Raw genomic sequence first — 14,350 nt, 5'->3', positions numbered from 1 at the left:
GGCCCCTTTCAAATTGGTTCTGTTGGCTCTGCTCAGAATGACTGTCTCTGTTCCTCTCAGAGGGACCGCATCCATTTCTTTCAGAGGGACTACAGTGACTTGTGTCTGAGGAACTGTGACCACTCCTCTCAGAGGGTCTGTGCTGTCTTCTCTCAATAGGGCTGTGTCCTCTCACTTCCAAGGCACTGAGATGGGTTTTCCCACACCAACTGTACTAGCCCTTTCAGACTGATTCTGTTGGTTCTGCTCAGAATGACTGTCTCTGTTTCTCTCAGAGGGACTGCGTCCATTTCTTTCAGAGGGACTATAGTGAGTTCTATCTGAGGAACTGTGACCACTCCTCTCAGAGGACCTGTGCTGTGTTCCCACAGTAGGTGTGTGTCCTCTCACCTCAAGACAGGGAGATAGGTTTTCCCACATTTCTTCCTCAACCTCCTCTGTGCTTGTGCCTCAGGAGCCTGTTCTACCCTGTTGTGGCTGTAAGCAGGCAAAACATTCTCCTAAGGACAGCAGCTCCTCCGGATCATTATGCAGCAACTCCAGCCTGTCCCACCTTCCAGTCTTTTCTAAAGGAACAACCCGGCAAATCCGGAGCCATAGTTTACCGCCCAAACTAAGTAAATAAGCAACCAACTAGCAATCTCTCTTTTCCCTCTCTTTTTCCCTCCCTCTTTCCCTCTTTCCAACCTCCCTTCTTCGGTCTCTTCCACCCTCCCTCTTACAAGTTCTACCCCCTTTGGGGCATCTGGCTAGCTTGGTTGGTAGAGCATGCAATTCTTGATCTCTAGAATTCAATTCAATTCAAGTAGAGTTTACTTAAGACAAAAAACAAAAACTTCCACCACCCAACCTCCTCCCAGAAACGACCTTCCCTGACCTTGCACATTCCAGATGTTGGAAGATCTGTTGAAGACTTCTCTCCATTGACCAGAATGCGAACTCCTGGGCCCATCCCATAGGGAGACCTGAAAATCTGGATACAAGAGTAGGTCAATGTCACTGAAGTGATATTAAAGTACTAGTAAGGAAACCAGTAAGAATAGTGACTTGACTTAGAAAAGGAACAGCTATCATTCTGAAGGAAGTAAAACAGTACTAGGTACCTTTCTCTTCACTCCTATAGAGCTTATCAGTAGAGTAAGCTGAAGAGAGGAGGAATAGATAGTGAAGGTCAACTCTACTCACTGTGTCCCATTAGCTTCGGAGCAGCTCATCCTAAGATTTTCTTCCCACTGGGAAGCTGGGAGCAGAGATAAAGAAGCTTTTAGCACCCTAATTGTTGATACCACCTCTACCTTATTCCACCCCCTTGTTGTACACATAAGAAAACAAAAAGGTGAAACCATGCCTAGGGTCATTAAGTTAATTAGTGGTAGAGCTCAGACTTAACCCAGGGCTCAAGTTTTTATATTTTGAACTCTACTATGCTGCCTTCACCGTGGAGTAGATGAAGCTGTTGGAAAGAGCAGGAACAATCATGCGAGTAGGGAGTTGGAGTAGGGGAACCAAAGTTCATAACACATATTTTTTTCCCCCAAAGGATTCTATCCAGTGCCTATGACAGGGGAAAAAGTTATTGGAACTTCCTGCACCAAACATTAATCTCACCCAATTTCTTTCCTGATACTTTGAGTTCTACACAAAAGGAAAATTAGGCAAGAAAGCATGGGGAAAGGAAGCATAGGAAGAATTATCAATCTGTTTACATCTCTTTGGAAGTTGCTCAAAAGAATCTGGCATCTTTGGAGATGCTAGAAAGAATAAGCACATTTCTTTCATTTACATAATCTTTTTCCAATTCCCTCCCTCAACCTGTTATTAAAGTCTGGAGTCTTAAAGCAGACCCACAGTTGATTTGTCAGTAGCCTTGAGCTGAAGAATCAAGGATAGGATCTTTCTGACCTGTGAGTTTCTGCATCTTTTTGAATTTATGCTTCTTTGAAGTCTAGAGAGGCACAAAGAGAAAAGAATAAAATCAGAAAATGTTCTAGGTTAGAGAATCAAGAGCACATTTCCTCTTACAGACACAAATATTGATCCATGCGGTGTCCATAACCACAGCACAACTGGCACCCCATTCATGTATTCATTGATCATTTAATGAGTGCTTACTAAGTTCTAGGCAGTAGCTTGGGTGCTAGGACTACAAAGGTAAATATGACCCCTGTATTCTGGGAATTCACATTAATAGGGAAAACAGATGTCTAAACACCTAAGTTATAATACAGTGTGGTAAATATAGAGCACATAAACCACATGTAAATAAATATAGAACAGAAACATCTAAATATATTAATAAATAAATTTAAATTTATAGGTATATTAATAAATAAATATATAACAGAAATATAAGCGTCAGAGAATAAAAGGACAGGGATTCACTGCCTGGGAGAGATGGGAAAAGTTACTCCAGAAGTGGCCAATTGTACTGGAGTCTGAAAAATCAGCAGAAAGTTTTTAGGTGAAAAAAGAGCATTCCAGGCAAGTCCAAAGCAACATCCCCAAGAAGATTATAAAGTCATGAGTGTCAGGTGCACATTTGCTAAGACAAAAGCTGAAAATAGAAGTGGAAGCCAGATTTTGCCAAATGATGGAATTTTTATTTTATCCTATAGGGCAGAATTTCCCGATCAGTAACATAAACTCCTGAGTTTTTTGCAAGCACGTTCCAAGTCACTTTAAAGGCAGAATTACATTTGTTACCATTTCAAATAAAACAATTTTTATTTCTCCCTTTTGAATCATGACATCAGTCTCGGAGAGTGTATTACAAGAGCCTACATAATATTCATAGTATTGCCAAAATGTTTTAGCTAAACAATGTTGAATAAAAGTGTTAAAAGCAAAAATTCTCCCAAGAATCCTGGTTCAACATAAGAAAGTAAATCAATGTGATACACCACATTAATAACACAAAGGGGAAAAAAACTGGACAATTATCTCAACTGGTGGAGAAAAAGGATTGCCAAAATCCAACACCTATTCATGATTTAATAAAAAAAATTAAAACACTTAACAAACTAGGGATAGAAGGGAATTTCCTCAATATAGTAAGGGGTATTAATGAAAAACCCATAGCTAATATCATTCTCAATAGTGAAAGCCTGACAGCTTTTCTTTTAAGGTAGTGAACAGACAAGGATGCTCAATTTCACTACTTTTCTTTTCTTTTCTTTTCTTTTTTTTTACATATTTTATTTATTTTATTTGACAGAGACCACAAGTAGGCAGAGAGGCAGGCAGAGAGAGAGGGGAGGAAGCCGGCTCCCCGCTGAGCAAAGAGCCCGATGCAGGGCTCAGTCCCAGGACCCTGGGATCATGACCTGAGCCAAAGGCAGAGGCTTTAACCCACTGAGCCACCCAGGCACCCCTTCACTACTTTTCTTTAACATTGTGCTAGAAACTCCAACCAGAGCAATTAGGTAAGAAAAGTAAAACCATCCTTTCCTTTGAAGAGGAAAAGTTAAACAATCTCTATCTCTATTCACAGACGACATAATCTTATTTACAGGATATCATAAAGAATACACACGCACACACACACACACACAGAAACCCAATTAGAACTAATAAATGAATTTAGCAAAGTTACAGAATGCAGTATCAACACACAAAAATCAGTTGTTGTTGTTGTTGTTGTTGTTTTAAGTTGGCTGCATACTGGGCCCAATGGAGAGCTTGACCTGATGACCTAAGATCAAGATAAAGATCAATATCAAGACCTAAGCTGAGATCAAGAGTTGGATGCTTAGGGGTACCTAGGTGGTTCAGTCATCAAGCATCTGCCTTCTACTCAGGTCATGATCCCAGGGTCCTGGGATCAAGCCCCACATCTGGCTCCCTGCTCAGCTGGAAGCCTGCTTCTTCCTCTCCCACTCCCCCTGCTTGTGTTCCCTCTCTCACTGTCTCTCTCTCTCTGTCAAATAAATAAAATATTTTTTAAAATAAATAATTGAATTTAATTTTTTTTTAAAAGATTGAAAATAGAAACCCTGCCTACGTTTCCAGCCTGCCTCAAGAAGTTCGGATTCATCAGCCTCCAGAAATATATTAATATCAGCTAATTTTTCAATCTCCCCCCCAACTCTGTGTGTGTGTGTGTGTGTGTGTGTGTGTGTGTGTCTATGTGGTGTTATAATAACACATCTGGTGTTTGTCCCAGACTCCTGACACAGAGCTTCAAAAACACTGGGGGGGCACCTGGGTGGCTCAGTGGGTTAAAGCCTCTGCCTTCGGCTCAGGTCAATATCTCAGGGGTCCTGGGATCGAGCCCCGTATCGGGCTCTCTGCTCAGCAGGTTCCTCCTCTCTCTCTGCCTGCCTCTCTGCCTGCTTGTGATCTGTCTCTCTGTCAAGTAAATAAATAAAATCTATTAAAAAAAAAAAGCGGTTTGGTGAGACACTTGTCTGGTGCTTTGTTTAAAAAAAAAAAAACACTGGGAATTTCCTGAGTGATAGGAATGCCTTGGTTATGCTAATGAGGTAGAAAAGAAAAGTTACTTCTCCCTTTACTTTGGGAGGCTGAATTAACCTTGATTCTAGAATCTGATCAAGACATTATTAGAAAGGAAAACTCACAGGTCAGTCTCTTTCAAGGAAACAGACGCAAAATTCCTAAACTTAATATCGGCAAACGTGATCCAACAATATATAAAAAGGATCATGAACAGTGTCACAAACATGTTATATCTGTTTCAGGAATTCACAGTTGGTTTAATACTTTAAAAATTCATTGTATTTCAGCACTTTAATAGAATAAACAAGAAAAATCATATGAGCATCTCAATAGAGGCAGAAAAAGTACTTGATAAAATTCAACACCCATTCACGCTAAAATTCTTAGCAACCAGAAGTAAAAGGGAGCTTTCTTCATCTGCTAAACAATATTTACAAAAGCCACACAGCAAACATTATGCATAAATGGTGAGTTAAAGAAAAACTTCCTCTACATAAAGAAAGAAGATAAAAATCCCCACTATCTACTGAACACAGTACTGGGAATCTTACTCCATGCAACAAAGCAAGGAAAAGAAATAGAAGTCATAGGATTAGAAAAGAAGAAATAAAGTTATCATATGCAGACAATGGGACTGTGTAGGGAATCACAAAATGCCTTTGGAAAAGCATCTACCGATCCATTTTCAGGATTGATAAGCAAATTAAGCAAGATTTTTAGATAAAAGGTCAATATAGGAACCGCCCCTTATTTTTTTGAAAAGTCCATTTTATTTTGAGGTATTTATTATTATTTTTAAAAATTTTATTTATGGGTGCCTGGGTGGCTCAGTGGGTTAAGCCTCTGCCTTCAGCTCAGGTCATGATCTCAGGATCCTGGGATGGTGGCCCACATCAGGCTCTCTGCTCAGCAGGGATCCTGCTTCTCCTCTTTCTCTCCCCTCTGCCTGCCTCTCTACCTACTTGTGATCTCTGTCTGTCAAATAATTGAATAAAAAGAAATCCTTAAAGATTTTATTTATTTTCGATAGAGACAGTGAGAGAGAACATGAGAGGAGAGAAGATCAGAGGGAGAAGCAGACTCCCCATGGAGCTGGTAGCCTGATGCGGGACTCAATTCCGGAACTCCAGGATCCTGACCTGAGCCAAACGCAGTTGCTTAACCAACTGAGCCACCCAGGCACTCTATTTTGAAGTGTTGACATAATTTAGAAAATGACATTTTTTTTTTAAGATTTTTTTTTGAAATAATCTCTACATCCAGTGTGGGGCTCAAACTTACTATCCCAAGATCAAGAGTCACATGCTCTACTGACTGAGCCAGGCAGGTGCCCCTAGAAAATGGCATTTAAAAGACCAGACCTGGGTGGCTCAGTGTGTTAAAGCCTCTGCACCTGGGTGGCTCAGTGTGTTAAAGCCTCTGCACCTGGGTGGCTCAGTGTGTTAAAGCCTCTGCCTTTGGCTCAGGTCATGATCCCAGGGTCCTGGGATCGAGCCCCGCATTGGGCTCTCTGCTCAGCGGGGACCCTGCTTCCCCCTCTCTCTCTCTGTCTGCCTCTCTGCCTACTTGTGATCTCTGTCTGCCAAATAAATAAATAAAATCTTTTAAAAAGTAATAATAATAATAAAATAAAATACCAGAATTGTGTCCCTCCTAATAATCATCATGACCTCTGAAATTGTCTCCCATCCCTCCAAAGTAATTCTGATAAGACTTAGATCCAACTTCCCCATTTAAAGAAAAAGAGAAGAAAAATGGAACATATTAAATAACAACATGAGTATTTAATCAGTAAAAACCTTGCATGCAAAACCCTAGAGGACAAATGATCCATTTCCTTAACATATAAATGGAAAGAATAAAAGAAAGATATGGAGGTAGGGAATCTATAAATTATAAGGAAATTAAACACACCAACCAATCTCAATATGTGAACCTTACTTAGATCTTGAGTCAAACAGACTGTCAAAAATGATTTTTATCATTTATGATACATTTGGTATTTGAATACTGATGGATATTTGATGGTACTCAAAGATGATTGTTAAATTTTTAGGCATATAATGATACTGTGATTAAGTATTTTCTCTTAAAAGAGTCTTTACCTTTTAGAAACACGCATTTAATTAGGAATGAAATTATGTTACCCGACATTTGCCTTGTCAAAACAATGTGGGTTATGGAATCACGAAGATTCATTATGCACTCTTTAAAAGATTTATTTTTTTATTTATTTGACAGAAAGAGATCACAAGTAGGCAGAGAGGCACGCGGGGGTCAGGGGGGTGGGGAGCAGGCTCACTGCTGAGCAGACAGCCCGATGCAAGGTTCGATCCCAGGACCCTGAGATCATGACCTGAGCCAAAGGCAGAGGCTTTAACCCACTGAGCTACCCAGGTGCCCTTGAGCCACCATTTTTGCCTTCAGATGCCCAAGATGAAAAGCAACAGTTACTCCCATGGTTTAAGAACCTAACCATCTGGGCACTTGGGTGGGTCAGTTGGTTGAGTGTCTCTTGATTTGGGCTCGTGTCCTGATCTGAGAGTCATGGGATCAAGCCCCACATTGGGCTCCATGCTCAGTGGGAAACCGACTTGAGGTTTCTCTCTCTCTCTCCCCCTCACTGCCCCTCCTCACTGCTTGCGCACACGCTCTCCCCAAATAAATAAAAAAAAAAATCTTTGTTTTTTTAAAAAAGGACATGACCTTCCACCATTTGGGATAAACTGCCAAAAGCTCCAGAACTCCCATACAGTACAAAGTTTGGGGGAGGAAAAACAGACCCTGGGCTTTTTAGCCAACCTAGGTCATAGGAGGCTTAAAGCAGATTATACTCAATGTAGACAAGGAACTATATTTGCCCTTTCTTATATCTAAGTGTTCTGGAACAATGCACACCTGTTAAAGTCAATGAACTTTCATGCCTCACCTGTTACATGGGGGAAAGTGGGCATTCGTCTTTTCCTCTTAAAGATGTTAAAATGAACTTTCCAACTTTAAAAAACATGCTGCTTTAAAATGAAAATATTATATACCTAATGTCACTTATCATGTATTATGAAAAAGAGATAAAGCGATGTATAAATTCCCAAGGGGTTGACAAATTTTGACAACGAAAGTTTTCAGGGTCCAAAACAGGCTGGGAAAAGCTGCTGCAGGGGGTGGGGTGCTGAGAGATTTTGTTTTTGTTGGTTCAGTCAGTTTTGGCGAGTGACACAGTCAGCCGTGGGAAGCTCTGTGCGTGTGGTTTCTCTTCCATAAAGCCAGGGCTATGTTCTATGCTCTAGGCTGGAAAAAGTTGGTAGGAGACCAGCCAGCATACCATAAAAAGATGAAGTCCTAGTGAGGACAGTAATACTCAAGTGGGATTGCTGTGTTTGAGAGATGTTTATGAGAAGAAAAAAACACTGAAAGGAACTTTGTGGCCAAATATGTTGATAACTACATCTACCTCCAAGATCTAGAGTATAGGCTAATGCTGTCCAATAGAATTTTCTATGATGATGAAATATCCAAGATCTGCTCTGTCCAATGTGATAGCCTCTAGCCACATGTGATACTTGAAACGTCCACAGTGCGAGTAAGGAACTGAATTTTAAATTGTATGTAATTTTGGTTAATTTAAATTTGAATGGCGCCACGTGGCCAGTGGATACCGGACTGGGTAGCACAGGTCTAGACAATTAATCTGAGCGGCAAGGTGAACATCTCTGCATAGATTTTACAAGCACTTCAAATGGTAGAGTTCATTTTCAGCCTCCTACCACACAACGTCTGCCTAATGTTTCCTATGTTGTTCAAAATGCCATCATCTTGTCCGTCACCCAGGTTAAAATTGAAAAGTCATGTATTCATTTCACAGACACCCAGGGAGCACTTACTAAATGTCAGGGAACATTTTTCACGCAACTAGAACAATCATAAAATTTGTACAGAACTACAAAAGATCCCAAACTGCCAAAACAATCTTAGGGGAGGAAAAAAAAACACATCTGGAGGGGTCACAATCCCAGATTCCAAGGTATACTACTACTACAAAGCTTTAACAATCAAAATAGTATGGTACTGGCACAAAAAAAACAGGCACACAGATCAATGGAACAGAATAGAAAGTCAGAAATAAACTCATGATGATATGGTCAATTAATCTTTGACAAAGGAGGAAATATGTGATGGGAAAAAGTCTCTTCAACAAATGGTGTTGAGAACACTGACTTGCTAAATGCAAAAGGATGAGATCGGACCATTTTCTTACAACATACACAAAAATAAACTCAAAACAGGTAAAGGACCTCTATGTGTGACCTGAAACCATAAAAATCCTGGAAGAGAGCACAGGGAGTAAGTTCTCTGACATTGGCCACAGCAACATATTTCTAGATATGCCTCCTGAGGCAAGGGAAAGCAAAGCAGAAATAAACTGTTAGGACTACACCAAAACTAAAAGCTTCTGCACAGCACAGGAAGCAACCAACAAAACCAAACAACTTACTGAGTGGGAGAACATATTTGCTAATGACATATCCGTTAAAGGGTTACTATCCAATAGAGAGAGAGAAATTACACAATTCAACACCCCAAAAACCAAGTAATCCAATTAGAAATGGGCCGAAGAGAGGTGCCTGGGTGGCTCAGTCAGCGAAGTGTCCGACTCTCTATTTCAGCTCAGGTCGTGATCTCAGAATCATGAGATCAAACCCCAGGTTGGGCTCCACACTCAGGGCTGAGTCTCCTTGAGATTCTCTCGCTCGCCTTCTGCCCATCCCCCACAGTCGTGTTCTCTCTCTCTCTCTAAAATAAATAAGTAAAATAGTTTTAAAAATTTAAAATAGAATTATATTATCCAGTAATTGCATTATTGGATATTTACCCAGAAACTTTGAAAACACTAATTCAAAAGGATATAGTACCACTATGTATATAGCAGCATTATTTTTTTAAAAGATTTTATTTATTCAATTGACGGAGAGAGAATGGATGAGTGAGGCGGAGGGACAGAGGGAAAGAGAGAAGCAGGCTCCCCCTGAGCAGGGAGCCTGACACGGGGCTTGATCCAGGACCCCAGATTCATAATCTGAGCCGAAGGCAGACACTTAACCAACTAAGCCACCCAGGTGTCCCCAGAGTAGCATTATTTACAAAAGCCAAATGATGGAAGGACTCCAAGTGTCCACTGACAGATGAATAAATAAAGAATATGTGATACACACACACACACAAACACACAATGGAATATTGTTCAGTCATAAAAATGAATGAAATCTTGAAAAAAATGAACGAAACCTTGTCAATTGCAACAACGTGCATGGATCTAGAGAATATAACGCGCGAGGTGAAATAAGCTGGTCAGAGGAAGACAAATTCCTCGTGATTTCACTCACATGCGGAATTTAAGAAACAAAACAAATGAACAAAGGAAAAACAAAGAGAGAAATCAAAAGAGAGACTCAAGTACAGAGAACAAACATGGTTACCAGAGGTGGGGGGTGGGGGATGGGTGCACGGGATTAAGAGTACACTTATCTGGATAAGCACTGAGTGATGTATAGAATTGTTGATTTACTATATTGTACACCTGCAACTAATATAACACTGTATGTTAACTATACAGCAATTAAAATTATAAAATTATAAAATAATATACAAATTTCCTTTCTTTAAAAAAAAATGTGACAAGGCACCTGGGTGGCTCAGTGGTTTAAAGCCTCTGCCTTTGGCTCAGGTCATGATCTTAGGGTTCTGAGATCCAGCCCAGCATCGGGCTCTCTGCTCAGCAGGGAGCCTGCTTCCTCTCCTCTCTCTGCCTGCCTCTCTGCCTGCTTGTGATCTCTGTCTGCCAAATAAATAAATAAAATCTTAAAAAATAAGTAAATAAATAAAATCTTAAAAAAACCCTTGGACATAATTTTTTTCTTTTAAGATTTATTTATATTTGAGAGAGAGAGAGCGTGGAGCAGGGAGAGGGGAGGGAGAAAGGAGGAAGGGACAGAGCCAGACTCCCTGCTGAGCGCAAGGCAGGTCACCGGGCTTGATCTCATAATCCTGAGATTATGACCTGAGCCTAAATCAAGAGTCACAGACCAATTGAGCCACCCAGGTGCCCCCTGACATCTTCCCATTGCATATAGAATGGATATATATATATGTACATATACATACATATATTTATGTATGTATGAACTCTTCAGCCTGGCATTGAAAGCCCTCTACAATGTCACTTCTGTCAATTTTCCAGATTTTTCTGTCACTGACCTCCCTATACTTCTACATTCCAACCACATAGGTGTCCTCTCTTCAAACATATCCGACACTCTTCAGTTTCCCCCGCTTTTCCCCAATCCATTCCTTCCAACTGGAAAGTCGTGCCTACTGTCTTCCATCCACCCTATCCATGTCCAAAGCCCTTCCCTTCTTCTGAAGGACAATTCAATCCTGAGCTCCCCCAGAGGCATTTTCTAGATCCCCCTGCTTCAAAAGACTGCCTCCAACCCCTTCAGCACTATTATACTTCTACTAACTCTTATCATTTTCTCTTTCATTATGTATATATCCATCTCTCCCCACAGGTTCGCCTAGAGCTCCTAGAGGGTGCGGTTGGGGTTTTATTTTTCCTCAATGTCTAGTGCGCCACCATACATAATAGGAGCTCAAGGTTTGCTGAAATAAACTGAAAGGAACACGACTGAGCATGATTGACACTTCTAGGAAGACATCCATAGGCACTGTCTCAACTCCCCTCTTCCCCCACCCAGTTCCTCCCCTGGCCCAAGAGGTAGGCGTTCCCAGTGCTTCAGAGGCAGGGACGGGGAGCAGTGGTTTTCCAGGGAAGGTTGCATCACATACCTCTGAGGCTCTCTTGGCTGCCTCCTGTTCCCTGCTCTGTCTTCCAGAGAAGAGCAGCCAAAGCCTCCAAAGGAATAAACCAAGTAGTAGTAGAAGGCTGACACATGACGGAGGAGGTATGGCCAGCCGCCAAATCGGTGCCATCTCTCAACCCCCTGCCTCTCTCAGCCAAAACAATATTACCCCTCAAGGCTGTGACTCCATATGACAGCACAATGGTCATTGCAAGGTCAACCTGACAGGGCCCAGCCAATGTGCGAGCTGCTTGGGTCTCTTCTCTGAGATGTGTCCATCAGAGGCCCCTTCCTGCAGCTGCCCATGGGCTCTGCCTTGGCAGCCAATGCTCAGGGAAGACCTCCTTTAGCATTCTACTAGGATTGGGTTGGCCAAGTTGGCATAGAGAGTATGGAGGGAAGATTTCAAAGGAGCAGCCCCTCCAAAGGGCTTATCTTGTCCTATAAGCATCTTCTCTGGAACCTTTCACTCTCTAGAGGTCCAGGTCTGCTGTCCTATGTTCCCAACCACAAATTAGAATACTGAGGCAAGTACATTTAGGAAAACTAGGCTATCGTAAGTACAGATACTCTCAGGATATGTGATTATACATGGTTTCCTAACTCTAAAGATTGACACATTTCTTATCTGCTGTAGCATTGAAACAGAGATGAGATGTCACTTAGGGAAATTAAATGATCTTAGAGGATCACTCAGCTCTAAAATCCATAGTCTCATTTTCTAGAAGATTTATTATGTCATTACACCCAGAGTTATCTGGATTCTCTATGGTTAATTCCCTGTAAACAAAATTTACAAAGAATCAACTTGTGCTATACTATAAAACTGGCCAGGTTTGTTTTTTTTTTTTTTTTTCTTGTAGGAATGTTAATTGGAAGATCAATTCAATTAAACAGCTATTGAATAGCAGGCACTGTTTTTGAAAAAGACAATGATGGTATCTTACCTCACAGAATTGTCAACCTACTGGGGCAGCCAAAGTAATATTCTCAGGAAGCCCATCATCAAGGAAGTGGTTAAAAAACACATGATATGTCCAGATTATGAAAGACTTTGCAGTCATATAAAGATTATAAAGAATGATACTTGGTAGGCTGAGCACACCTTCTTTGGCATGTTACTAGTATATGCCAGCCTGGAGTTCTAAGGTTAGGGGTGGAGGTACAGTTTTGGTTCTTAGAACACGTGTGTACAATTTGACAAACACTTATAAAAAGGATTTTATTTATTTATTTGAGAGAGTGAGAGAAAGAGGAGTCTCTAAGCAGGGAGGGGGCAAAGGGAGAGGGAGAAGCAGGCTTCCCACTGAGCAGAGAGCCAGACACAGGGCTTAATCCCAGGACCCCAGGATGGTGACCTGAGTCAATGTCAGATGTTTAAGCAACTGAGCCACCCAGGTGCCCCACTTTTTTCTCTATGTGTTTAAAAATGTATTTTTTCAGGGTATCTGGGTGTTTCAGTGGATTAAGCCCCTGCCTTCAGCTCAGGTCATGATCTCAGGGTCCGGGGATCGAGCTCCGTACCAAGCTCCCTGCTCACTGGGGAGCCGGTTTCCCTCCCTCTCTCTCTGCCTCTCTGCCTACTTGGGATCTCTTTTAAATAAAGAAATAAAATCTTTAAAATATATATATATTCCTTGTGTCTTGAATATTCACTCACCATTATGTTTGAGTTTTGTGATCTCTGTCAAATAAATAAATAAAATATTTTTTAAAAATGATGATATGGAGGGGGGCCTGGGTGGCTCAGTGGGTTAAGCCTCTGCCTTCGGCTCAGGTCATGATACCAGGGGCCTGGGATCGAGTCCTGCATTGGGCTCTCTGCTCAGCAGGGAGCCTGCTTCTCCTCATCTCTCTCTCTGTCTGTCTCTCTGCCTATTTGTGATCTCTCTCTCTATCAAATAAATAAATAAAATCTTAAAAAAATTGATGATATGGATATACTTATACGGAAAAGTGTTCTTATTTTTCAGTGAAGAGAAGCAAGTTAAAAACAGCATTTCAATGATGGTCCTATTTTTGTATAAGTATATTTACATACTTACACATGCATAAAAAAGCTTGGAGGGACATTCTCCAAAATTTGTCTAAGTGTTTTTTTGGAAGAAGGGTGGGTTTTTTTGTTTTTTGTTTTAAACAGATTTTATTTGTTTATTTGACAGAGAGATCATAAGTATGCAGGGAGGCAGCAGAGAGAGAGAGGAGGAAGCAGGCTCCCTGTGGAGCAGAGAGCCAGATGCAGGACTCTATCCCAGGACCCTGAGATCATGACCTGAGCTAAAGACAGAGGCTTTAACCCACTCAGCCATCCAGGCAGCCCATTCTAAGGATATGTTTTTAAAATGGGAAACTGGGTGTTTTGTTTTCATAACATTAAAAAAAAAAAAAGCATTTGTATCTGAGATTTATTCTTTTCCTTGGCACAGTCAAGGTCGAATTTAAGGAATATAAGCAATCCCTTAGATCCTCTAGTCTCCTGAGAACACTGGGGCTCAGTGAGCCCACTGAGCCACCCAGATGCTCCTGGAAGAAGGTTCTTATGGATGCTTTTCTCCTTTTGATTTCTGTATTTTCCAAAGTGTTTACAATAAAAATATTGCTACTATAATTATAATTTTCTTTAAAAACACAGATCTTTTTCAAAGATCACAGGTTAACATTCCCTACTATATCCCCTATCCCTGGAATAGGACCAGGCACGTGATAGGTACATAATGAATGAATGAGTAAAAGAATCTGGCTCAATTCATGGATATGGTGGAAATTTGTACTGTAAAGTGAAATAAACCACAGACGTAGAGTCACAAGGCCAGGGTTCCAGTCCTGGATCCTGCTTTAGCCACGTGGCTGTGATTACAATGCTTTAATCTCTTAGTTTCAGCTTCTTTATCTGAGATGGGGGGAATAACCTACATCCTACATCCCTTATGAACCCATTATGAGAAATGATATTATAAATGAAATAGTTTGTAAAGTACAGAGTCCTACGTGTGTATTAGGTATGATGACGGCACAGTGGAAGCTGGAAGAGGCATCTC

The 14,350-nt window shown here is 41.0% G+C and overlaps 1 long non-coding RNA gene across 1 annotated transcript; it reads right to left on the bottom strand.

Annotated features, from left to right (window-relative positions):
- Positions 1-938: 938 nt before the first annotated feature.
- Positions 939-11,434, bottom strand: LOC123390240. Its single transcript, XR_006604890.1, has 4 exons — positions 11,299-11,434; positions 1,903-1,945; positions 1,186-1,240; positions 939-973 (listed from the first exon to the last, which is right to left on the bottom strand). It is a non-coding gene; the product is annotated as an uncharacterized LOC123390240 (long non-coding RNA).
- Positions 11,435-14,350: the final 2,916 nt, after the last annotated feature.

The sequence above is a fragment of the Mustela putorius genome, unplaced genomic scaffold, assembly GCF_011764305.1.
Source record: "Mustela putorius furo isolate JIRA1106 unplaced genomic scaffold, ASM1176430v1.1 tig00537294_pilon_pilon_pilon, whole genome shotgun sequence".
Lineage (NCBI taxonomy): Eukaryota > Metazoa > Chordata > Mammalia > Carnivora > Mustelidae > Mustela > Mustela putorius.
Note: the sequence above shows the minus strand (reverse complement) of the source record. Positions and strands in the feature narration are given on the sequence as shown.